The 27,192-nt window shown below is 38.2% G+C and overlaps 1 protein-coding gene across 4 annotated transcripts in view; it reads left to right on the forward strand.

The window, feature by feature from the left end:
• Nucleotides 1–27,192, forward strand: part of GRM8 (glutamate metabotropic receptor 8) — a 744,073-nt gene that overhangs the window by 671,189 nt on the left and 45,692 nt on the right. The window lies entirely within an intron of this gene.

The raw sequence follows: 27,192 nt of genomic DNA on the forward strand, positions 1-27,192 counted from the left end.
CCTTCCCCCCGTTTATACTCTGTCAACAAATTATATTACTCATTTGAAACTGCTCCTAGGTCCATTCTTTCCTTTCCACTTCCAAGGTCAAATCCTTCGTCTAAATCTGGGCATCTTTGGTGATATAAACTGACCTCGGGGGCTTGCACCTTGAGAGTTAATTCCAGATTCCTGCCATGTGAAGTTAATCCATAAGTGTCTTCTGCTTTGTCCCTTTTAAAAAGAAATATTTACTCAATCCACTAATTTTTATGAAATACCTTCATTTTGCTTAATTCTAACAGTATCAATGGATCTAGATGTGGCCTGCCTTCTTATAACCCGAATTCTAGTCGGGGAGCCCAGCCTTAAACTGATAATTATAGAATAGTTACTTAAGAGAAATTGTTATAGTTGTTACTGAAGATACGATGAAGCATGCTTAAACTAAAATTATTTTCTGTTGACCATTAGCTCAAACCTAAACTTGTCAAATCTTGTCTTTCTACTACAGTCTTTCACTTCAATGAAACCAGTGTTCCTATCAAATCAACCAAACCATGAAATCTTTAATTTAGAAAACATTGCAGATTCTGGGGATATATAGACTCTCTCTGGGCATTCGTTATTTTACATTTCCAAGGTTGTGTTTGTTGTTTTGGGGGGGCACTTATGTATCTATGGTTTATCTATGGTTGCATCCGCATCCATGAACCTTTTAGGTGGAGACAATGATCATGGTTCTTTAGTGTTCTTCCTAGCTCTGACTTCTTGCTAGTCCCACAGTGGCTGTCAAAGTATGTGGCAAATAGTCATCAACTAAAATGTTGTTGTGGAATGAGATGAACAAGAAAGTAGTAAACCTTTTCCAGCCAGTTCTGAGTCAATATGTACCAGAAAGTGCGTTAGACAAAAGTGGGAATATGTTTGGGCTGAATGGCTCTTGTCTCCTTCACATCCCTTGATGAAACAAGTTACCTTCCCTGGAACTCAGTCTCCTCACCTATAAAATAAGGGCTTGAGAAGGTGACCTCTCTTCCAGCCTCATCTGGACAATTCGAACCTGGGGAATAACTGACTCAGGATTTCCTCGCACTTCTCTAAGGCCCTAATTCTAAGATGCTCTTATTGTAAAAGAAAATTGTCAGTTCTGTAAGAAATGGCCAACCATCTGAAAAGTGACTTAACATTTAAGCAAATGAGCATGAGGATTTTTATGTACATATAATGAAGGATGCAGATTAATGCATGAAGCCTTTCAGAAGACAAACGTGCTCGAGGCAGCCATCCGTCTCACAAACCTTAATCAAGTGCCCTCACATCAACATAGCATGATACAAACGTATGATCCAGAATCTGAATTACTTTTCCAAAAAGCCCTATGGGGCATGTACTCACACCATATGTTTCGGTTTTACAGAGGTATCTGAGGCAGGAAAAGGAAAAAGACGACTCAGTACTCAATACTCCACATTAATTTGTAAATTTCTTTGCTCTCTAGTTGGAAAAACAAACATGAAGGGTGAGCTCTCAGGTCTAACTGACAGTAGACATCGTCCAGTTCATCAGATTTTGCTCGTTTAGCATGGACCTAAGCTCTTCTCTGGCACTTTCTACTCATCATTACTCCTTGTTTATCATTGAGATCATTTCCCCTGCTAGAAGCACAGGAGCCACTGGCTGTAAGACTTTGATGTGACCCCAGAGAAGTTAATGTGTAAAGTAATCTCTTGTTAGAGATTGATTTTTATTTCACCTCGCATTAGTGAGTTCCTTATCCCCTTCTACTGCATTTTCCTTGTACTTCTAGTCAATGCAGTATCATAAATCTCTCTGCCACAGTGCCTTAGGAAGAGAGAAGGAGATAATGTCTCCTAAGCAGCCCTCTTGTGACAAATTATAGCATTGGTAGCAAGAACCAGTTAAGTTTCCTTGTATACCTGTGAATTTTTCTCCCATTTGATTATTTTCCCCCTAATTTCACTCATCCTGTGGACAGTGGAAGAACGCTGATGCTTTCAAGTGCTTTGGTAACTGAAAAAAAGGAAAGCTATTATTGTCTTAAAAAGTAATTCATGATATTTTAAGACTTAATTCGAGTATGGAAGCCATGTGGTTGACAAGAGTTTTCTTCCTGGTGGTGGAGAACCTTGTAAGACAAACAGAAAAAAAATACATATATTTTGAAACATAAAGGACATATTTCTAACACAGAAAATATTTTAGGGTCAATTCCAACTGACTATAATGTGTAATAATTATAAACTGTACACTAATTTAAATATTAAGAATTCAATTGAAGAATTAAATTGCATTCAGTCAAGTTGCATGGAGAGAACATGGTGTAATGGTTACATACAAGTCTTGCTTTGACATTCTCCATCTTCATCCATCTCTACCTTTTTCCAAATGCTGATGTATTTGGGTGCTTGAGACATTTAAGTTTATATTCTTGTTATGTAAATCTTCCTGAATATAGCACCTTATCCTTTTAGTGTAGACCTAGCCCCAAGCAGAGAAATGTTTCAGACTTTCATCTGGCTTAATAGAATAGAACCTAATTATTTAATATAAATTATTACATGATTTTGTGTTTAAAGTAAAATTATTTTTATGAATATTTTATGACCCCAACATGACTGAAGAGTAGAGAAGAGGTTATAATTTTGTTTATAAGGTTTTTTTTTTGTGGGGGGCTCTATTCCTCACTCTTTAATTATATGTTCTATTAGGAAGTAATCTTTAACTGTGTAATTTTAAAAAATATATATTTGTAGTACATGATTTAAAAAAACACGAATAATACATTTTCTGGAGGAAAACAGCCTCAATTTAATGTCAATCAATGAGAAAATACGCTTCTATGTAGTGAAACTCACTTTGATATAATTCCTGGAACATATATTAGATAAAGTAAAGGATATATAAATCATACTGCTCTTCAATATAAAGCCCTTTAAATTCCTAAAGCATGACTTCATCTTCAAATTGCTTCACGTTCTCTCTTTCAGAATATTACAATAATTTAAGGCTATTTTATATGATAGGATATTACTCCAAAGGGTCCTTTTCTTTGCCACTTCACTACTAGCTTCCTACTGTGTTGAGAAGTCATCGAGGATTGGTTACATTAGTCCCACGGAATGGAACAGCAGAGCAGCATGCTTCCTTCTGATTCCTGTTAACCAAATATTTATTTTCAGTCATTTAAAATCTGAGCAAATTCCAGCTTCTATTTGAAGCCATTCCAATATTGTCAGTTACATTCATATTTGGGTGTTAGTTTCCCATAAGAGGTCTTACCAGATGATTCCACAAATTCTCTTTCTATTCTTCGGAGAAACAATGTCCAGAGTTTCTTTTGTTAGTGCTCTTTTTGGTGAACAGTAGTTTACAAAGGGACTCTCTTGCACATTTTTCTCAATAGCTTAAATTCCCCTTTTCATATTTATTCCACAATTTCAGTACTTTACCCTTATTTTGGGATAGTTGGTCCATTTCAAATGATCTCTCCCATTATTGAAATGAACTTGCACATATAATAACATCAAAAGAAGAGCTATATAACTATGTTTTAAAATATAATTTTATCATCCTGAAATCTCAGTGCCCTCAAATAGTAAAGCAAACATGGAATTATTTTTATGTATAGAAGGAACATTATAAATATTTATAATATTAAAATATTCTGTTTCTGTATGGAGTGCTGATAAGCAAAAAAAAATCTATTCCATTTTATATCTCAACTCAGTATATATTAAGTCATCATTTCCTAAACTTACTTTTAATTAATTAATTTATTTATTTAAGACTTATTTGAGAGAGAGGGAGTCTACAAGGTTGGGGGGAGGGGCAGAGGGAGAGACAGAATATTTAAGAGGACTCCCTGCTGAGCATGGAGACTGACGCAAGGCTAGATCCCAGGTCATGACCTGAGCCAAAATGCTCAACTGACTGAGCCACCCAGGCACGCCTAAACTTACTTTAAACAAATTACGTTAAGTTTGCCAGATTCATTAAATAAAAACTCAGATATTCAGTTAAATTTAATTTCAGATAAACAGTGAATAATTATCTTGTATAAATATGTCCTATACAATATTTGTGACAGCCCAAAATATTTGTTGTTTATCTAAAATTAAAATTCAGTTGTCCTATAATTTGTCAGACAACTCTTTACTAGGTTGTTGAGACTAGATTTATGAAACAAATGTAAATAAACATAAAGTGAAAATCTTCAATATTTGCTGTAAGAATTTAGTAAAGTTTTATGTATATATTTAGGACACAAAAACATTAACAGTGTAAATATAAGTTTAAATTACAAGAAAAGGCATATCAAAATAAGCCAATGTGTATTTAAACTTATGCACTCTTAATTGGATAGATGACATTAAGTTCCATGATTCATAGTTGTGGTGAGTAGAACAAAAGCCTCCCACGAACTTTCTAAGTCACTGGAACCTATGAGTGTGTTATGTTACATGGCAAAGGGGAATTAGGGTAGCAAATGGAATTAAGGTTGCTAATCAACTGACTTTAAAATAGGTAGATTATTCTAGATTTTCTAAGTGATCCTAGTAACTATAAAGGACCTCAAATGTGGGGGAGCGAGACAGAGTAATGTGAGTAACATGATGGGACAAAAATTTGGCTATTGCTGGCTTTCAAGATGGAAGGTATCCCTGAGCCAAGGAATGCAGGCAACCTCTAGAAGCTGGAAAAGGTATAAAAAGACCTCCAGAAAGACAGCAATCCTACCAACATCTTGATTTTAGTCCGTGAGACCCCTTTCTATCTTTTGACTGCCAGAACTGCAAGATAAATTTATGTTGTTCGAAACTACTGGGTTTGTGATCATTTGTCACAACAGCAATAAGAAACTAATACAGTAGGTAAATATTATGTACATTAGGTGACTCTTTGGGTGATTTCTGCTATTTTCAGACATGGTATACCATTCTTTAAGATCAGTTTTCTTATAATAATAATGATAATGTAATATATTAATAAAATACATTTTAAATTATATTAATATATAATATAATAATGATTTTATAAATATGTTTAATATTAAAGTATTTTTAAAGTGTAGGAATGCACACTTCGAAACATGTATATTAAGCTGATAGGCGATTCGTTAAACATTTTTTTAAATTTATTTATTTATTTTTTCAGCGTAACAGTATTCATTGTTTTTGCACCACACCCAGTGCTCCATGCAATACCTGCCCTCCCTATTACCCACCACCTGGTTCCCCCAACTTCCCACCCCCGCCCCTTCAAAACCCTCAGGTACATTTTAATTTACATTTAATCACATGTGCATATGAATGAAGCTGCTTTATCTTTGCATTCTGTCTTTTTCATATTTAAATGTTTTATTATGTAATACATACAAGATTAGCTTATATTCTTTACTGGCACACTGTCTTGAGTAGTAAAGAAATACTAAATTAAAAAATGTGTTTACTCAACAAATTTATATAACAATAAAAAGAAAATGCAATGAAATATGAATTGCCTTCCATATTTTCTAAGTTCATTAGTGTGATAATCCCACTTTTTAAAAACAAAGTATATATTTTAATTATAAATATAAAACACCCGTCTTATAGTAAAACTGGAAAACAAAAAAAGGACAAGAAAGGCACTTACAATCTTACCCATATAAGCAATTGCTATAGTTTGGGAAAATGTTTTCTCCCAAAAGTGAGTTTTAGCCACTTTTGTAAAAAGATTGTATATCATCTATGGATGCCAGTGATATACCAGGTTTGTTCAAAAATATTCCTGATAGTAGACATTACTTCCTTTGAATTATAAATTCTTTATGCTACTATAAATACACTTGAAATAAATTCCTATCCAAATATGATTTTCCACAATTTTCATTGTTACTTCAAGGTAAGTTCCTTAAATCATTATAGAATCAAAATAGGACATTTTAATGGATCATAATATTTTTTCTCAAGCTGATTTCTAAATTAGTGATACTAATTCAAATTGGCATCAACACTAAATAATGTTCCAGATTTTTATACATTCTTCTAAGCCTTTGTCTATATAGAACTTACTCTGGGAATCCAGATCTGGTTTTGAAGCCTGAAGTTTCCAAAGTCTGAATTGTTTAAACTATACTGTACTCTCGTTTTAAGCGTTCTCTACACCTTTATTGAACTGGGCTCCTATAAAACCACAAAGAAACTGAAGTATACCTTACCCCATGTGGAGTGAAATGCTATTGCTTGTTGGTGTTCCAACTGCATGTCAACAAGAGAAACAAAATCAGAGGGACCACAACTCCAGCCTCTGCAGCACTGGCTGTTGAAATTACTAGATACTGAGCTCCTTGAGGGCTAGGATCCTCTTCTCTTCATCTCTGTGTTTCCTGTACCCAGCACAGTGTTTGACACATAGTAGGTATGCAGGTAATTTTGTGGGCAGAGTGAACCAGTGCACGAGTGCACGAACGAGGCCACCTCTATTCTCCCCACATTGTTTCTTTTTAGAACCTGACATGGCAATTGTGTTTTTGAAACCCCCTAAGAGAATGTGGAAAAAAGCTATATGTGGGCACTTTTCATTTACGAAGAGAGTTGTACGTTTCATAATCCACACTTCTGACTGATGGATTTGGGATAAGTATTTAGTCTATTTAGGTTGATTGAGAATTAATTGTAGACTAACAGGTCTCTAAGCCTCCTTCCTCTCGCTATCCGCTTTCTCAGTGTTCCTATGCTTTATTTTATCACCTGAAAAATAGGTTTTGCCTGAGTTCAGATCCATTTGTCTAAAGGTCGAGGTAAGGGGAGGGGAAGAGAGCTACTGATGAAGGAGCATGGCCGTGACATGAGAGTATCGCTTGAGGAACTTGAAGTGAACATTATGCTGACCGCTTTGGTGCAGACTGGAAAGGGGTCCTGGGAGTCAGCTGTTCTTAGAGGCATGGTTCCATTTTGTTGGTGTCCCCACTGAATGTCCTAAACAAGTCCTGGTTCAAGAAATACTAAAACTGAAATGAATCAAGTAGAGCCAGTGATGGGAGGTTAAAGTTTTGAGTTTGGGTATTCTGAGTTTCACTGATCTTTGACGAAACACCCATGCAATGTTTCTTGTTTCTACCACCTACATAGACTGGGGCCAGGGTTCCTCATGTAGAAAATGACCCAAAGCTTCAGGATGGGGACTGCACCGATTCATTCTGAACAAGATTTTCCCCAGCTCAAAACAAATTCTATCTCCACCATTTACTAGCTATGAGACTTTTAGTATGCGACATAAATCAATTAAGCATCATTTGAAACAACTTGTGTGTTGGAGGCAGTAATTACCTATCTCAAAGGGACGTTGGAACATTGAATTAGATATTTTTCAAGTGCCTGGGAAATATTAAGCACTCAATGAATGGCAATAATACTTACTTTTATTATTACTTGGTTATATTGTGGTTTCTACACTGCATTTAACTTCATAATGTGCTCAATGTTTAATTGATTTCACAACATAATGTGGGATTTTAGTCATCTCCTCCCTCCATGTTCAGTTTAAATTATTTATGATCACATCAGGCATTCTCTGGACAAATACACAGTTTTTAAATCTCACAAAAATGATATACTCTATCTCCTCAAGGGTCTGTCTTTCTGGCTTATGAAACATCCCAGAAATCAAAATCCTATCATATCATATTACCTACGCAGCTAACCGTTCTCTAACCAGTCATGTATATTTTCCAATATTTTAACCATAAATTATAAGAAAAGATCATTAAAAATAACTTCTGTTCTCCAATATTTACTTTCTTTCTTTTTTTTTCTTTTTTTAAATTTTATTTTATTTTATTTATTTGACAGAGAGATATCACAACTAGGCAGAGAGGCAGGCAGAGAGAGAGGAGGAAGCAGGCTCCCCGCGGAGCAGAGAGCCCGATGTGGGGCTCGATCCCAGGACCCTGGGATCATGACCTGAACCAAAGGCAGAGGCTTTAACCCACTGAGCCATCCAGGCGCCCCTCCAATATTTACTTTCTTGCCCCTGTTTTCAGAATTCCAATATGCTTCCCCAATTTATTCTCAAATCATCATTTGTCTTCCCATCTCACCCTCCCCAGGATTATTAGGAGTCAGTAGCAATTCATTAATTTGTTAAGTCCCCACTTGTAGGTTTGTGTTATGGAGAGACAACCATATATAGAGCACCTTGGTCAGGTCTACGCAGAGCCACTTCCATTGGTGTCCTTCATTCCTACGATGTCACTGCTTGCAAACACAATTATCATCTGATATTTATTCACTACTGGTCCTGATTTATCCAAGGAAACAGAATTCCATACAGTTTATGTCATTTTAGGGTCACATGATTTCTTTAAATTTTCCCTTATATATGTCATCCATTCTTCAAAACATGTGCTAGATCGTTTATTTGAGAAGCAACCCATTTGCTTTAACCAACTTTATTTCGCAACTCTTAGTGGACGGCAGCACAACAAATCTCATTCATTTATAATATCCAAGAGATGTGTAATATAGAAAGATGGAATGAAACATGACATTCAGACCAAGAGCTGAAGTTAGAAAGGTCCACTTCTTCGATCGTAACTAATAACTACTCTGAAACAATGGTTTGCTAACCATGCTTACATGTTGCCGTCCTATACCTATACTGCCAGTACAGACACTTTCCAACAAAGAGCAAAACAGTAGAAATGAGCGAAATTTCCTACTGAAGGGTGAGGAGGGGGAGAGGGAGAACCCAGGGCCTAGAAAGATGTCTGGACTGATAGAACTAGGGTTATTGTGGAACAAATTGTAAACTTGGAGAGCCTGGGCCTGGGCCACAGGAAAGCAGAGTCAAAGCAAAGGAGTGGGAGGTTACACATGGTAATGTTTCTGGCAAATTTGGGACATGGTGCCACAGGAGGAACTGTTAACAGGAGCAGATGCTTCCTTCAGGCCCTGGCCATCATTCGGAACCTGGTCAAAGGAAAGTTGGTACTTTAATACTACCAGGAAAGAGGGAAAATACAAATAAAGGAGATTTCACAAAAGAGAAGAATCCAGAAGTGTAGGCAAGAAGCAGCTATTGTCTCCCTGCCATTTGCATTTTGACAATACAGAGAGGTTCCCCAAAGGAAATAATAATTTATTAAAGATTATAGTTACACTAACAACAATCTCTAATTGCAGAGGAAAACATGATATATTTATAGCCAATATTTATTATTTACTGAATTCCAGTCAATGATTTAACAAAGTGTTGTAAATGCATTAACCCAATGCATTCTCACACTGCTGCCGTTAAGATACGTGCTGTTATTATTCCATTTTATAGATGAGATGGGTGGAAACATTGACACATAGAGAGGTAGGGGGGACTTGCCTGAAATGACAAAGCTAGGTAATTGGCAGAGCCGGGGTCTGAAACCATGGTGGCTGGCTTCAGAGTCAGCTTCTTAATCACAAGGTATGCTGCCACAAGGAAAATTATGTGGGGAAAGTACAGGAGGGAGAAGCACTTATTTGATGGTGAGTGATTTGGAAGACTTCATTGAGAACCTCTTCAGGTTGGATTAGCTCCCTCTTCTTGCGCTTCTGTGATATCTTTTGTATGTCCTGCCCTTGGAGTATCCTGCATTATATCTCACATATTGGTTTGTATCTGTCTTCACCAGTCGATTGTTATTTCCTTGAAGAGAGGAATTGCCTTTCATTTATTCATCCTTATTAGCAGAGGCCATACAGAAAGACATTCGGGAGCTGGTTCTTCCAATAAATAAATTAATGAGGCTTTAAAAGATACATATGATTTTCAGAGGTGGAAAAGGGCTTCTTGGGAAAGAAGCGTCCCTTCTGAGAGCTTCCAGTCAGAATAGGCAAAAGATCTAAAATGCACATTGCCAAGGCAAGGGTCTTGCAAAGCACTCATCTGAAAGAAGCATCATAAAGTAGGGCCACAAAAAACATACTGAGATTGAAGCTCTGTGTCCTTAATTTTTCCTGGTTTGACTCTACTTAGCTTCAACAACAGATCAATGTAATTTGCAGAGCTTGAGAAAGTGCCCCTTTCTTGCCCCACTTATTTTGGGGAACACTGGTCTTGTCCAAGGCTCAGAAGGTTTCCCAGGCCATTACTATACTGGACTGCTTTTACTGAATAGGAAACAGCTTTAGATTGGGGATGTGTGGGGTAAAAACCTGTCAACATACACATTCTATAGAGAGTTTCATGGGAGGATGTGCAGTCTGAAAGTCTACTCAAGAAGATACTGAAGGTGGTGAGTTGGGGCCACTCTAGTCAATGTTTATGTGAATAAGAAGTTATGTTAACTGGTAAGCCTACATAAGACTCTAGAATAAATGTAGGTGGTGAGGGAAGGAAAGCAGAATGGTGGTTTTTTATATGTCTGTGAGTCTGGTCATACAACAAATCCATTCCCTCCTAGGAAGGGTTTGCTTACATCCATCAATCTGAAAACCTAACTAGGGACTAGAGTTGCTTCTCCTATTCATTATTCCACTTTGGAAATTTGAAACTGAAAAACTACCCCAGCTACACAGTTGAAGACCTTTATTTTTCCCTTCCTCACATGAAGACCTGCCAGCTTGTGAATCTGAGATTTTTGTACTATAGTTAGTAACAAAACCTTAGTTTTGGATACTGGTGAGCTGGAAGCTCTTTCCAGCACACCTTTGTAAAATTTCAGGCACAAAATCATATCCCTTTGTAAACCTGGTAAATATTTTATTGGGAAAAATTAGGAGGAATAATCAATTGATGCCACAGTTAATTTTTTTCTATTACACACATATATAATTTTAGCAGAATAATTGGAAAATAACTGATAAAGTGATTGATGAAAAACATAATGCTTTATGTGTCTACTGAGACATAAAAAATTAAAAGTTATTAGCTGCCAAATCATCAGTACACTGATGCTGTTGTATACACGTATCATCATTATAAATGTAGAAAACGGGAAAAAAATAAATCAGCAGGGAAAAAGTTCATGGTCCCAAGGAAGGAAAAACTTGGACTTATACTACCAGAAGAAAAGCTGGGTTAAGATGAAAACAGATAACTTACAGTGAATGTTAAAAATGTTTTCATTTTACTTTTAATAAGATGTGTCTTATAAAAATATAATATGCATGGGGTGCCTGGGTGGCTCAGTGGGTTAAAGCCTCTGCCTTCAGCTCAGGTCATGATCTCAGGGTCCTGGAATCAAGCCCTGCATCGGGCTCTCTGCTCAGCGGGGAGCCGCTTCCCTCCTCTCTCTGCCTGCCTCTCTGCCTACTTGTGATCTCTCTCTCTCTTTCAAATAAATAAATAAAATATTTTTTAAAAATAAAATAAAATATGCAGAGATTGATCAGTAACTAATTATGAAACATTTGATAACCATAAGCATATGTGTGATTCCTCAAAATTGGAATTTTCATAAATCACATCTGTATTTCCAGAATGGCCCTTCTGTAAAAAGTCTTTGGGCCTTTGGACCTTTTCTTTTTGGAAATGTGTTCCTCAGATATTGTCGAACGAAACCCCATGAGCAAAATGAAATGGGAAATAAAAGGAAATTTTCGTGAGGAGAGACTACATGACGTTGTAGTAACAGAACCACCCCCAGACTGTAGGGGCTTATCAGAGCTGGGATTTATTGCTCAGTCATGCCAAGGCTTCTGGGACCTTTGAGAGCCACTCTCCTCCTCGTGGTCACTCAGCAATGAAAAATGTCTCCACCGGGTGGCTCCCCTGTCTCAGTGGGTAACCTCCGCACTCAGTGGCAAAAGAAGAGGAAGCTAGAGGGAGGGTCAATCATTAGTTCTCAAAGCCTTCAGCCCAGGAGTGATCCATGACACGTAAGCTCCCATCAGTGATCTGACCTTCTCATACTGTCCCCTCTCTTCAGGGAGCCTGGGGAGGGCGAGAGACCACAATGCTATTTGGTGAGTAATAACGATCTTCCATGGTGGTTAATTTTACAATTCCTTAATGTATAGTATTTGTTTGTTTTTTTTACCTTAATATATAGTTCCTATCAGAAGTACATATCCAGTTAAAAGATTTTAAACTCTTGTTTGTAAATATGCCACACTTAAATACTTACTAATAAAGTACCACCATATTTGGTTGCTAAAAATAAGTCTTTTGTGGTAATAAAAATCATGATTTGGTCACTATTTTTTTTGCCAGATATTCCTGGCTTTCTAATACTATGCCTGTATCAATATTTGATTTTTCTGAAAATAAGTAATTTGGTCAACATCTTTTGCTTTCTCAGACTTTTATTAAGAAACCTTAGGCATGTTAGTTATATGAACAGCCTCATTTCCAGGCAGTGGGTCAGAGCCACGCTCTGACATTCCTGTGCCCTGACCCGTCCTCCATCTTGTCCCTCTCTTTGCTGTTTTCTGCTTTCTTTTTCATGTGAGCTTCATTCTCTCAGCTGCAAATATGCTCTCTTTATGAAGGAGAAGATGAAGATCAATAATCCCAGATCACATCTTCTCAGCTTAGCCACTCCTGCAGAAGGAGAAATTCTTTCTCCTATGATAGTATACCAGTTCCTGGAAATCACCCTGATTGGTCCTACTGGAGTCTCATTCCCTAACTTTTAACCAGTCTCACTTGCCAGAAGAATGCCGTCCCAATGAAAGGCTTGCAACCCATAGTTATCCCTGGGGTGGATGGCCCAGAAGGGCCTTTGCTTGTTATGCTACTGGAACCACCTGGAATGTGGGTGAGGGAACTGTTCCCAGGGAAACAGATAGGATTCTTCAATCTATGTCTTCTGCATCACGTTTGATAATTACGTCTATTCTTCTAACTCTGCATTTATATTAGACACTCCAAATGACTTGTTATAAAGCATACAATCAATAGCATTTTTATGTCTTTAATTTTGAAAACATATTAAATAAGCATTAAATTGGAGGTAAGAGCATTCTCAAATTATTTACAAAGAATAACTCATAAGGAATAAGAACCCGAAGCTCTAATTTGGACTATTACATACCTGTATATGTATTATAATTATACTTAAAATTTGTCTCATATTATATATATATATATATATAATTTTAGAATACTAAGAATCTGCAAAGGGTTTTACTAAAATGGTCTCAGTACATGAACCAATGTTTTCTTTTTCTGTCAACATTTTACCCAAACTTTCTTTCTTAAAATCAAGGACAAATACTCATTTTTTTCTCCTTTAAAATTGGAGTTTTCTGGTGTAGGCTATAATAGTTTTGTGTATTAGGATAGAGAATATCTGTAATGGGTTCTTTTTTTTTTAAGATTTTATTTATTTATTTGACAGAGATCACAAGGAGGCAGAGAGGCAGGCAGAGAGAGAGAGAGAGGGAAGCAGGCTTTCTGCTCCGCAGAGAGCCCGATGTGGGGCTCGATCCCAGGACCCTGGGATCACGACCTGAGCCGAAGGCAGAGGCTTAACCCACTGAGCCACCCAGGCGCCCTCTGTAATGGGTTCTATCTCTGACACTCTAAGTGGATAATTTTGGAAACTTCTTTCTCCCCTCTCTTGCAGGAAGGCTTCCCCGTGGCAGCCCAGCCCCCGCATACCTGACAAACAGGCTCCCGACTGTGTTGTCACTTAGCTTGGCACCCCAGAGAGAGATGGGGCCTTCAGCACTCTAGCATCGGAGGACAGTTAGCTCTGTCCCTTTTTTCTTCCATTCCCCACTGATCACCAAATTATAAATCTGGTTTTTGCCCCTCCTTCATTCTTGGCATGAACATTCCCAGCCCCAAATACTGAAGGACAAGATCACTTACTCTTAGAATGTCAGGTTCTTTGCCATTAAGAACAGAGAGTTTATTACTCATCCCAGCAGGTGGTATGGTAATATTCAATCCAGCCTTGCTACTGGACTTGCTCTCAGAAGTAAACCAGTTCTAGTCATCAAACCCTGAAAACCCTTTAGGAACCACTGTTATCATCCACAGTTTGATCGGTCCTGTCCCAGACACCCTGCCTCTGCACCCAGGTCCTCCTGGCTGATCCAAGTCCAGACTGCTGACGGTTATTCCCCAGACCGATGCTCAGCCCTTCCTGGACCGCACTGACACTGCACACTCCCTTCTTCTTTGATGGTCACACTCTGATACCCACTCCCAGCCTGCCTCACCTGCTTTCTCGCTTGGGATTTGGATCTCCGGATGAGTTTACCGAGTCTTTAGAACTTTCCCAACCTGATCTAATCTGGTCCAGAGTCATCAAGACCCCATGATAACAAGTGCTTGCTTTTTAATTTAACCTGCCTTTTACTCACTGTTTTCTAACAGAAACTATCTCTTTCTCTGCTGCTGACCCATCAGCCTTCCCATCTTCCTTTTATTGGCTCTTCCTATTTGCTTGTTGGTTTTTCTCACTGACTGCCACAGCTGTAATCATATGGGTAGTCTGCTACGTGATGAATACTTTCATTTTCCTTAAAAACGATTTCTTTGTAAATTCTATGGCTCTGGAAGGTTGATTTCTGGATAGCCAACATTTCAGTGCCCCTCCATATAGTGACGCCCTCAAATGTTCTATGAGTTTTAAACCATCGTTTTCCAGCTCTGTACTCGCTTTTTAAAAAATCTGTAAAATGGAAATACTAAGCATTTGCTTTCTTAACTATCCTGCAGTTAAAATAAATAATTCATGGAGAACTTTTGGAAATCCTTTCATAAAGGATGTGATGTGAGTACAAACCCTTACCATTATTCAGATTAGTATATTATTACCAGTTGGATGTAAACAGAATAGAAGTCATCCAGAAAGGAATTATAAGAATAAGAAACAGCACTAAAAATGATTTATTTTTTAAAGGTTAAAAAAATTCAATATGGTTTGATAAACAAAAACTAAGGAGGCATAACAGATGACAAATAATGGTCTACAAAATAAGCAAATATTCACACAATGGTACTTTGATATAATGCAATTAAATTAAGTCTAATCCCCTTTGGGTTGATAGAATATCTCATAATTTATATTATAATGCATGAAAAGCTATAGAAGGAAGACCTTCTGAGATGAATAGCAAAAACTGAGCTTCTGGTATGTAACAATTGCTAATGCTTATGCGCACTTGTTACTATGTGCCAAACACTGTTCTGAGCGTTTTCATGTATTAATGTATTGCATCCTCAGAAAGTAGTCCCATTCCCCTAGGAAACAGTTAGCATTATACCATTTTATACTAAGGAATCTGAGCACAACCCTTCCAGGGTTGCACAAGGTTAAGCGGCAACAAATGGAGTCAAACTCAAGTTGTCGGTCTTCGGGATCCACACTTTGAATCATCCAGCTAGACTGTCTCAGTATTAACACAAAACTTTAATGGTTCTTCTCTAAGCTCGATGAATATTCCTTCTCTGTGACTTTTATTGGTTCTCATCTCTTTTCCTTAGTCTTAAATTGTGGCGTTCTTCCTCCTAGTTCTCTACATTTCTGACTCAGTGTTTTTCCTTTGGGAAGATAAAGGAAGAACTCCTTTATCCTCCTACCTGATGCTGTTTCCTAAACATATTATTTTGATCTCTGACCTTCCATCTAAGCACCAAAACTGCATGTCCAGTTGCCACTGAACATATCACCTAGTGTGTTTAGAAGGTATTTCAGAGAGAACAAATAAAAAATAGGAATCATTGCCTTCCTTCAATTTCTAATCTCTGCTATTAGCCCTCCCCAGGGACATGTAACTCTCCATTTCCTTGATTCTATCACCAAAATCTCTGATTTCCAAAATTCTCCAGAAACCTCTTAAATCTGGCCTTATTTCTTCATTATTGCTACTCCCAGTATGTTTAAGGCTTATCTCTCACCTAAACTAACAAAAATTTATCAGTCTCCTAACTGCTAAGTCCTTTGCCCCCTAAAGTCTGTCATCCACTCTGCATCCACTGTTACCATCCTAAAAAATAAAATAAGGAAGGAAAAAAAAAGAAAGCCTTCTGGGTTAAAAATCTTCATGGATTTCCTGAGGTCCAGACCTCCTAGTGCTCTCTCTTCTAAGCCTACGTCCCTCCTGATGCACTAGCCATTCTAAATTTTTTATTACTCTTGAACATGCTTTTTCTAAAAGACACATTGCATGTTCTTCTTGCCAGGAAAGCACCAAACTTATGGCCCCATAGCATCCTTTTTTCTTTCCTTCTTCTTATTCCTGTCAAAGTTAATCTGTACCAGTCTTTAGGTGAATATATTCACCACTTGACTGAAGTACACTCACATAAAAAAACTAGGTTGGATTCATCTGGATAACCTTAATATTTATCCAGATGCTTGGCACAAAGGAGATGTTTTTAGTTTTTTTTTTTCTGAGTAAAAAAATGAATGATATTTCATGATTTCCCTTGATAACACAATATAGTGTACCTAAACTCTATGGCCATAAGATATCAACAAAGTTGTTAACTTATAGTGGGGGAGGGAAGAGCAATCATATCAGTTACAATTTTTTATATTATTTATTTGAGAGAGAGAGAAAAAACAAGAGAGCAAGAGTGGTGCAGAGGAGGAAAGGGAGAAGCAGACTCCCTGCTGAGCAGAGAGCCCAATGCAGGCCTGGGTCCCAGGACCCAGAGATCATGGCTTGAGCCAAAGGCAGACGCTTAACCGACTGAGCTACCCAGGTCCCCGTCCATTATAATTTTTATTTAAAATGGTTAAACTGGGGTGCCTGGGTGGCTCAGTGGGTTAAGCCCCTGCCTTCAACTTAGATCATGATCCCAGGGTCCTGGGATCGAGCCCCACATCGGGCTCTCTGCTCAGCAGGGAGCCTGCTTCCCCTTTCTCTCAGCCTGCTTCTCTACCTACTTGTGATCTCTGTTTCTCAAATCAATAAATAAAATCTCAAAAAAAGGAGGAGGCTCCTGGGTGGCTCAGTGGGGGAATAAAACGGTTAAACTGCTCGCCTTGTATTAATACCAGTAAATATTGTATGCTCTATCTTGAGCCTTAACATGAGTGTGTTCTCCTTTGTTCTTGCCTTACAAAGAACGATCTGCTATTGAGAGTTCTTATGAGATTGAAGGCTCTGGTGCTAGAAATGAGCTGCATCAGATCTTTTGATTATATATAGATAGATTTATAGATATAATTAATCCAGCTATAAATCTAAGATTAATGTTTTCTATGTATACTTCACATATATCTGCCTTATGTGTCAATATAACAATAATAAAAATGAAGTTAAAGATCCAAATGAGTTCCCAGTTGTAAACAAGCCAGTTATCAAAGATGGCAGCCTTAGTTCTGTGCTCTGTTCCACTTAAACTAACAATAAAAACATGAACAGCAAAGCTGTTAAATATTAGATAGATCAAAGCTGTTAATTTGGGACATTTTAAATCTAATTATGTTAGAGGGAACTTTTTGATATACCCATACTATGCTCAGTCAGGGTCCACAGAAAGAAAAACAGAAACAATTCTAGATATTACAGCAGAGAAAACATTTAAAAGAGGGTTGGTTAGGGGTACCTGGGTGGCTCAGTCAGTGAGCAGCCCAGTCTTGGTTTCAGCTCAGGTCATGACTTCAGGTTTGTGAGATGGAGACCTGGAGGGGGCTCAGCACAGGGTGTGGAATCACTCATCCTCCCCCCCACAACCCCCGCCAACACATGTGCTTCCTCTCTCTCTCTCTCTCTCATAAATAAATAAAATAAATCTTAAAAGAGAAAGGGAGAGAAAGAGAGAGAGTTGATTACAAATGTTTGGGCAATAAAAAGTGAGAGGGAGCACTGAAGTAATACAGTAGTACATTCAAGAAGCAGATACTACTCCCTAGGGCTGGAGAAATAAAGGGGGAAATTGGGTTATCAGAACCTAGAAGCTGGGGGAGGGGCTCTGTGGATTTATGCTTCACACTTTGAGTGTGGGGGTGCAGGAAGGGTCTGCTGTGTGGCGAAGCTGGCACCTCAGGTCTCACAGGAGTTTGGTCCTTCAGAATTGGAACTCAGACCTCTGAGAAGGGAGCCCTGCCCCACTGCTGCTGGTACCTCAGGAGCTTAGAGAAGAGTGTCCTGGACCTAGAACTCATTCCTTTGAGGAAGGGTGCTGCCCAGCTGGCTAATTCTTATCGAGAAAGTACATGAGGCTACTCTAGAAGAGAAACAAGAAACAGAGTCCAAGCCAAATGCTGTTGTTCGTAGAGGTCACTGCTGGGCAGGACCTCACTGAGGTCCTCCTTTCCTCACTGAGGAAAGAGGAAATCCGCTCTTTTTTCAACTGGTCTTCCAGTCTCCCTCCTGCTCTTGGCACAACAAATCAGAAATCCAGCTAGCAAGAAGAAATGTTGTTTACAAAGATGTCCAGCATCGTAGACCATTAGCATCTACAAAAGAGTGGGTTAGTAACTGGGAGGCAATGTAACTTCATAACCTGAAAGATAATGAATATGAATTGTGAATAAATATTTCATAAATTCTCCCAAAGAGGAGAGATCTACATTTGTTTCCTCATAAACTTTAAAAAAAAAGCTTGTCTTGTAACAAAATTATGCATCTCTATTCACGTCATGATATCCTATTTTATGCCAACAGTAAATGTAGAAGAGATTTCACTATAGGTCAATAACTTTGATTTCTTCTAGTTAGCAAGTTACTTTCATCACTTAATGCAAGATAAATACATATTTTATGACCTGTAATCAAATTTCATGTAATAAAAGGCCTAATTTGACACCATAGCTACATTATGTCCATTAGAGCTCATCTTTCATAGGTACTGCCAAAGTGAAGTGTGTATGTGTTAGTATAAAACAGGGCAGAAGGTGGAAAAAATGAAGTAAATGATGCTATAAATTATTTAATATTAATCGCCAACTGATTAGTCAGACAAAAACAATAGAGTCAGCCAGCAGGGCCATTTCCGGCCCCCTTTTCTGGAGACACTGTGTCTCCTATGTGGATTTCTGTTTACTATGAGCGTTTTCTGAAGATCCATTCTGTTTTGCCAGAAAGGGGTGTCTCAAGATGAGATCTAATTCAGTGGGGCCCCGGAAACCAGGCGCTCCTACTAGAAGCTGATCTCCGAGGCCCCCACCAATGCTCAGAGGTCAAGATGCTAATGACTGTGTCTTGACCCCAAGATCAGGCTTGTCTTTGGCCCAGGATTCCATCTTCCTTTTATTTTATCCAACACAGTTCAGCATGCATGCACAGTCAAGGCTTTATTTTGTTTTCTTGCAAGAGAAAATATTCCAGGCAAGAATATAGCATTAGAAAAAAATGGAGTTTCTTAAAATAGCTTTTAGAATGCAAAGCTGTCCCTCCCTATACTCAGCTCTCTGGTGTCCTGTGGTAAAGCCTGAGAATGTTGTTGGCCTCAGAGCCCACCTCTTATTACGAAATCCTCTAACCCTGAGGGCTCTGTGCCTAACTTCTTTAAATTTCCAGAATGTGTCTTTTGTCTTCTCTAGGACATATTTCAAGTTCAAGAGACTTCTTTGTCTTAGCCTTGATTTCCTGGTCCTCAACTAGAAATCTATTGCTTTGTGTTCCGATCATTCCCTTGAACTGTGGGTTCCACTCAACAAGCATGAGGTCCCTACCTAGACCCCACTGGCCACTGACCCCTGGGTGCTTCTGTCTCACGGCTAATCTGACTACAGGACCACCCTCCCTTTTTGATGGGCACTCACTCTCAGCATTGAAGGTTACAAAGGTTACCAAGATTCTTATTTCTACTTCAGTGCATGTAGCTTCAACCCCATATTCTGGCAGAAACTCTCAAGTTTCACATATACCAATTACAGAGGTATTGTGATTTCTTCAGCAGGGACAGAAAATATTCCACCCAGAAGAATGTTAAGACGTCAAATCAAGGGGCACCTGGATGGTTCAGTGGGTTAAGCCGCTGCCTTCGGCACAGGTCATGATCTCGGGGTCCTGGGATCGAGTCCCACATCGGGCTCTCTGCTCAGCAGGAAGCCTGCTTCTCTCTCTCTCTGCCAGTCTCTCTGCCTACTTGTGATCTCTCTCTGTCAAATAAATAAATAAAATCTTTAAAAAAAAAAAAGACGTCAAATCAATTTCTGAGTTGTTACAAAGGTTGAAGTAGGACAAGGGCATCAAAGCCAAGGGGACCGTCCAGATGAGGCAGTTCCAGCTGGTCTGTCTGATGACAAGAGCTGCTTAATCTCTCTTTACAAATGAGTAAGTTCAGGCTGACGTAGCTTGAAAATGCCAAGTTAGATGGCAACGTGCTGATGAAAAGGACCTGGATTTGGGGTGCCTGGGTGGCCAGTCGGTTAAGTGTCTGACTCTTGGTTTCAGCTCAGGCCGTGACCTCAGGTCCTTTGATCAAACACTGCTTCAGCCAGCGGGGAGTCTGCTTGAGATTCTCTCTCTCTCTCCCTCTCCCTCTCTGCTCCCCCACCCTCCACTCTCTGTCTAATAAATAAATAAATCTTTAAAAAGAAAAAAGAGGGACTTGAATTTGGGAGACAGACATACCCAAGTTTGAAGGATGGTCCCTCTATCCACTATTTTAACTTAAGAAGCTCATTTATACTTAGTGCATGCAAGTTTCCTTATCTTTAAAGAGTTTTATAAGATTCTTATGAAAATGAAGAGATACCAAATGAGAAATGCAAAGCACTGATAGCCTAGTACACAGCTGTATAATCAGGACCATTTCCTTTCCCACCTGTGCCTCCATGTTCTTTCCACATGCTGCTCCTTTTTTTTTTTCTTTTCTTAATTTGGGGGAAATATGACATCGTGCCGCTCTTCATTCCTCTTCGTTCCTGGCCATAATCACTATTCCCTTTACTTATTAAATTCCTTCTACGTACCTGGTATTTAATATTATCCTAATTCATGCATTCTCAATGGAGCAGAAAGATGTAAGTGCATTTGCTGATATTCATTACCAGGGTATTTGTGGATAATCATCACATGAAGGGGCTGGACTAATCTTCATACATTAGTTCTCAGTATCATGATTTAGCTGATGGGTGCTCTCTCTGCTAACACAACTTCTGATATTTTAAGAACCCCTAATCACAAAGACTGAGTGATAAAATCATTTAAAATTCTTATTACTCAGCAAGCCCTGTCTTCCACTTGGGGATCCCAGTTATTATTATTCTACTTTTAAGGTCCTGGATATCTGGTTCTTACACCAAATACAGCCAATTATCAAACTTAGAATGAAAAAGTATCAAGACCTGTGATCCTTTTCGATGTCAAATCTGTTCTGATTGCTGTACTGTCATCACGGCACTTTAAATGGCATCTTCTGATTAATAGATTTTAATCTACCCACTTTACTTAGTTCTAAAATATTTGGATCCTCTTCGTTCCTTTCGTTATATTTCCACTCTCTGATTTTGCCGTTTAGAGCAGACTTTGGCTGGCTAAGCTGGCTCTCGCCCAGCTCTCTGTTCTAAAGCCCTCCGCCGACTGACCTCTGCTTTGGAGGCTGCGTGTTTTCAGATAGCTCTGTGAGTCCTGCTGCGCGACTGTCATATTCTTACTTCTTTCCTGACCTTTTGGCAAGAGCCACAGTCTCTGTCCCAGTGCTGTAGCAGAGTTTGCAAATGTTTTTATTATTAATGGGCCGTAGCCACTTGAGAGAACAAACAGTTATATATAAAGGTTGCATTTTTCTATTTGTTTAATTGATTTTTAATTTCGTGTTTTTGTTATTCGAAAAGGTCCATTGTAAATGCTCACTGGAAATTATTTATGCTGTGAACTTAATTGAGCATCGTGGATTCAATTCAACAGTCATCCGTTTTCACCAAGCATATATAGCATTTTCCAGTGTTCAATTTGCTTTGAGGGAACTGGATTTTGTACATTCTTAAACATTTCATTTTGTGATTTTGATAACCTAGGTCAACAAAGTAGCAACATGTTTTCAAGAGAAGTGCAGTTTGAAATTCTATACTTTTAATCAGTGGCAGTAGCATTCAAATGTATAACAGTTCTATTTTTTAAGATTTTAGTCCTTTCTTTTTTTCTTTCTTTCTACTTTATTTATTTATTTATTTATTTATTTATTTTTAGTGGGTGATCCATTAAGAAATGTACTACAGGTTCTTTGAAAGTAAAGGAAAACCATGTGTTGTATGTATTTACCTGTCTTCCCCAAGAGTTTTCTTAAGGAGCTCTAATCTAAGTGCTTGCAAACAATTACTGTGCTACTGTGCTATTGGCTTATATTTTGCTGATTTTGTTTTTTTAAAGAGATACAAGTATAAATTATGAACAGAGACTGGAATATTTATGATGTGGTCGATGGATTGGGCTCTTAAAGGTACTCTAAAAATCACTAGAATCAAGTCTATGACATTGATAATTCACATGTGACTAATTAGCAGACATTCTCAAAGAGTGTTTGAAATGATATTTAGTTTGCATAATTCTTTTTTTTTTTTTTTTTTTTTTTTTTGTTTTTTTTTTTTTTTTTTTTTTTCTCATTTTATTTATTTTTTCAGCGTAACAGTATTCATTCTTTTTGCACAACACCCAGTGCTCCATGCAAAACGTGCCCTCTCCATTACCCACCACCTGTTCCCCCAACCTCCCACCCCTGACCCTTCAAAACCCTCAGGTTGCCCCAACCTCCCACCCCTGACCCTTCAAAACCCTCAGGTTGTTTTTCAGAGTCCATAGTCTCTTATGGTTCGCTTCCAGTTTGGTATCTATAGGAAGAGAGGAGCCTATTTGTGATTCTCATATAATAACAAGTCTTTTGATATAGATTATTATAAGTTGTCATCATTTTTTAAAGAAGCGATTGAGTCACCAGCTCAGATAGACAGGCACAGTACTTAATACTTAGAATTATGCTTCCCCATTGGGGAGGGGAAGCATAATTCTAAGTATTAAGTACTGTGCCTGTCTATCTGAGCTGGTGACTCAATCGCTTCTTTAAAAAATGATGACAACTTATAATAATCTATATCAAAAGACTTGTTATTATATGAGAATCACAAATAGGCTCCTCTCTTCCTATAGATACCAAACTAATTGCTTGATTAATACAGACTTATAAATAAATAAGAAAATGATCATCTTCATTATAGTATATATGTATTACAGAAGATAGCTTGGATCTGAGAGCTGAGTGCTGGCTTCCTAACACTCTTCCCTCCCCCAGTGGCCATGTCTGGTTCTTGAGACTGTGCAAGAGAGAGAGCAGGTCTGCAGAGCTGAGATTTCCCCTGCCAGTCATGCTGTGGGAGGTTATTCCTCATGACAGCAGTCACAGAGAGAAGAATGTGCCTCCCACAGCCAACCGATTCCAAAAAGAGAGGCTGGAAGTAGCTAAGTTGTGCATTCTTAGTGCCTTTGCCTAACCTTATAGATCAGATAAATTACTCCATCTTCTCGGGGGAAACACGGGGAGGTGTCTGGGTTAGAGATAGATTAGGGAGATCTCCATGTAGAGTTGGCCATTAAAAACTCTGAGATGTCCTCTATTAGTCTAACTTAGAAAATGCAAAAGCAGCCCGATAGAGGTTGGAGATGTGATCAAAGTCACAGATGGAGCAAAACTTCAGATGTTCTACTCAGTAAAGCTGCCTCAGTCAGAAGCAGCCCATCAACACCACTCATTGTCAGGGAAATGCAAATCAGAACCCCAGTGAGATAACCTCTTCTACCTGTCAGAATGGCTAGTATCAAAAAGACAAGAAGTAACAAGTAGTGGTGAGGATGTAGAGAAAAAGGAACCCTCATGCACTGTTGGTAGGAATGGAAAGTGACACAGGCACTGTGGAAAACAGTGTGGAGGTTCCTCAAAAAAACAAGACTAGAATTACCATACGACCCAGTAACTTCACTACTAGGTACTTACGCAAAGAAAATGAAAATACTAATTTGAAAAGATGTATGTACCCACATGCTTATTCAGCATTATTTACAGTAGCCAAGATATGGAAGTAACCCAAGTGCCCATTGATAGATGAAGGGATAAAGATGTGGGGTGTGTGTGTGTGTGTGCATGCACACACACGCACACATGTTGTGTACTGGAATATTACTCAGCCATCAAAAAGAATGAGTTCTTGCCATTTGCCCTGGACCTAGAGGGTATAATGATAAGTCAGACAAATAAGTCAGACAAAGACAAATACCATATGATTTCACTCATATGTGGAATTTAAGAAACAAACAAAGAAGAAAGAGATGAAAAAAAATCCCCACCTCACTTAAATACAGAGAACAAACATGGTTGGCAGACGGGAGGTGTGTGGGGGGAAGGTGAAACAGATAAAGGGAATTAAGAGTACACTTACGTTGATGAGCACTGAGTATAGAATTGTGGAATCATATTGTATACCTGAAACTGATATAACACGGTATGTTGATTATATTTTAATTACAAAGAAAACTAATGAAAAAAAAACAAATTAAAAGTTAAAAAGCAGCACAGCTATAAACCTGTGCTAATGCATGCATCTGTTCATTTTCTTCTCACAAAGAGCCTGCCATAGGAGTTTTTTCTACAGCTCAGCCCCTCCTTCTGCTAAAATCCGTTCTTCAGGGAAGGATGATCATTACTCTCTTCACATCCCTGTTAATCTTGTCGGTACATGCTCCTCTATTTCCTTTCTGGGAGAAACTTCACTCAACGTCTCTGAGCCAGTGTCTCCTCGGTCCTGTGATCACTGTGCTCCGCTCAGCCCCTCCCCTGCAGCTCTGTCCTCTCCCTGCTCCGTGTGGCAGACGTTCTGTGTTCCGTACCTGGAACTTGGCCCCGTCTCTCCTGCCATTAGTCCTACTGTTACATTTTGTAACAGAGCCCCTGGTTTCTTAAAGTCAGATGTTTTTGATCCCCTTTTTTGGGGGAGGAGAGGGGATTTCATCATGAAACAATTTTATTAGATGAAAAAATTGTATCCACTTTCTAGTAAAAAGAAAACAAACAAAAAACCCTCAATAACTTCTCCAGCAAAATCAGTAAATGAGCAGTACTTCCCAAAACTTCCTTCTCCTCCTACAGACCGGCGCCTTTTCAGGCACACTTTATATTTATCCTAGCAAACGTATCTTTATGGACTTTAAGAAGTATTTCAGGCAGTATTCAAATGGGTTTATCATTAAAATCAATCATCTGTGATTTCTGTTTGTCGCTATTTTGACTAACAGATCTTCAGAATTCTTGTTTGTATGTCAGCTTAGCCTAGGAAAAGAGGTTCTCCTGACAGAATTACTCAATTTGGAGATTTATGTATAAGAAATACCTATCTATGAGTCTGTCTACATCTTAATCTATAAAACCAGTGTTGCCCTATCGTAAAGCTACCTAAGTTCAATATTAGTTCAATCTAATCTTTAGGAAAATGATTTTGTTTAGTAATATTGCCGTAGAGTTGCCAAGACTTAACAGTATTAATGAAGAACCGGCATGAGATGATGAAGCAAGGGCAAGGCTTCAGGAGAGAGGAGCCGAGGTTGGCTGTGAGGTTCGCTGCATGACACCAGCGTTGTGCATCCGTTATCCCCTTTGTAGCTCAGATTTCACCACCTATAAAATGTGAATAAGATCTGACTTGTGGGTTGTATTAGGGTTAAACTAAGGGAAGATAATGAATATAAAGTTCTTCGCACAGTTCCTGACACATAAAAAGAGCTTTATAAAAGCTAATTTGGTATTATTGTATTTTTTTAAAAGATTAGTTTATTAGAGGGAAAGAGAGAGAGAGTGGGGGGGCAGGCAGAGAGGGAGGGAAAAGGAGAGAGAATCCCAGGCAGACTCCGCACTCTGCACAGAGCCTGATGCGGGGCTTGAAACTCAGAAAACTCAGAAAACTCAGAGCTGGAAACTCAGAGCTGGTCACTTAACAGACTGCACCACCCAGATGCCACCCAGTTATTGTATTTTTAAAGCTTATGGAGATCTGGCATAATTAGTACTATACAATGAAAGAAAGGATAGTTTTATCATTCCTCTCTGAAGTCAACTTCCGTAATATTTAGACATCAATTCAAAAAGACAAACAAGGAAGTGGGCCTTGTAGAAACATATAATCTGTACACATGATTAAAATATTCTGAAATTCATTGAAGGCTAGACTGGAAAGAGAATCTTTTCACATCCACTGATTTATTATCTTCTCTTTCTGAAGTTATTTCCAACCATTATTTTATTCTTTCAATTGTCCTTCTGATTATTAACTTTATTTTACAAATAAGACACTTGTGGCTAAGAATAAAAAAAATAAATTGACCAAATGCTCATGGACTCTGTAGGAAAGGAATAATAAGAGGAATTCACATGCTCTTCATTTCCAGTTGATTGTCGTTTGTATGATGCCCCATTACTTCTAACAGTATGAAATTTTGTAAAAGTTGTTAAGTTCTGTACATTTACATTTACGTACTTATAAAATGCAAGCTCTAAATTTGTGAGTAATCCCTTTCCTAAACTGAAGCTTCTTGAAAGAAGCACATCAAGTATTTATGAAAATTTAAATGACAAACAACAATATTCATCCCATTGTACTTGCTTGTAAAATGAAGATAATAGAAACACACTATTTTAAGACTTAGTCTTTTTTTGGAATATTTATAATAGCGCAGAATTAAGTTTTGGTAAAATTAAACAAGAAGATGGGCTACATTGAGAAAATTATCTAGGGTCTATGGAAAAGGAAATTATGTTTCTGTGAAATAGTATATAGTTTTATGAAACCCATAAAACGGTACCAATACTTATAGAGCAATTCTTACTTTTGAACTCTCAAGATAAACTAATCTGGTTAGAAACTCTCAACCTCAGACTTCAGAGCGGATAGAGTAAACAGATTAAACAAACTCTCCTAATCACTTGAACTGTTCCTCCCAAGGGCACTGCATAGAGAAGTTATTCATATTTGTGACTCTTGGCAACATTGGTATAGCATAGTATATAGTATACAGTGTACATTTTATAACTTTGGAGTTGGATGGTCCAAAGGTACTCACATCCTGGTTCTGTTATTCTTTAGCTATGTGGCTCTGAGCATACGAATCTTTCTAAATCACCATTTCCTTATCTTTAAAATGGGGACTCTACCAGCATTATTCCAGCATTGGATGTCATCTACGTACAGATCCTGGAATATAGTGCATGTTTCATAGAAGATGGTGATGATCTGAGTGTGGGTTTCCCTGAAAGCAGAAGAGGAGACAAAGACTTGAGTGTAGACAGTTTATTTGAGAAGAAATACCAGGGAGTGTAGGTGTGAGGGATCAGTGT

This window comes from Meles meles, chromosome 10, assembly GCF_922984935.1.
Source record: "Meles meles chromosome 10, mMelMel3.1 paternal haplotype, whole genome shotgun sequence".
Classification (NCBI taxonomy): Eukaryota; Metazoa; Chordata; class Mammalia; order Carnivora; family Mustelidae; genus Meles; species Meles meles.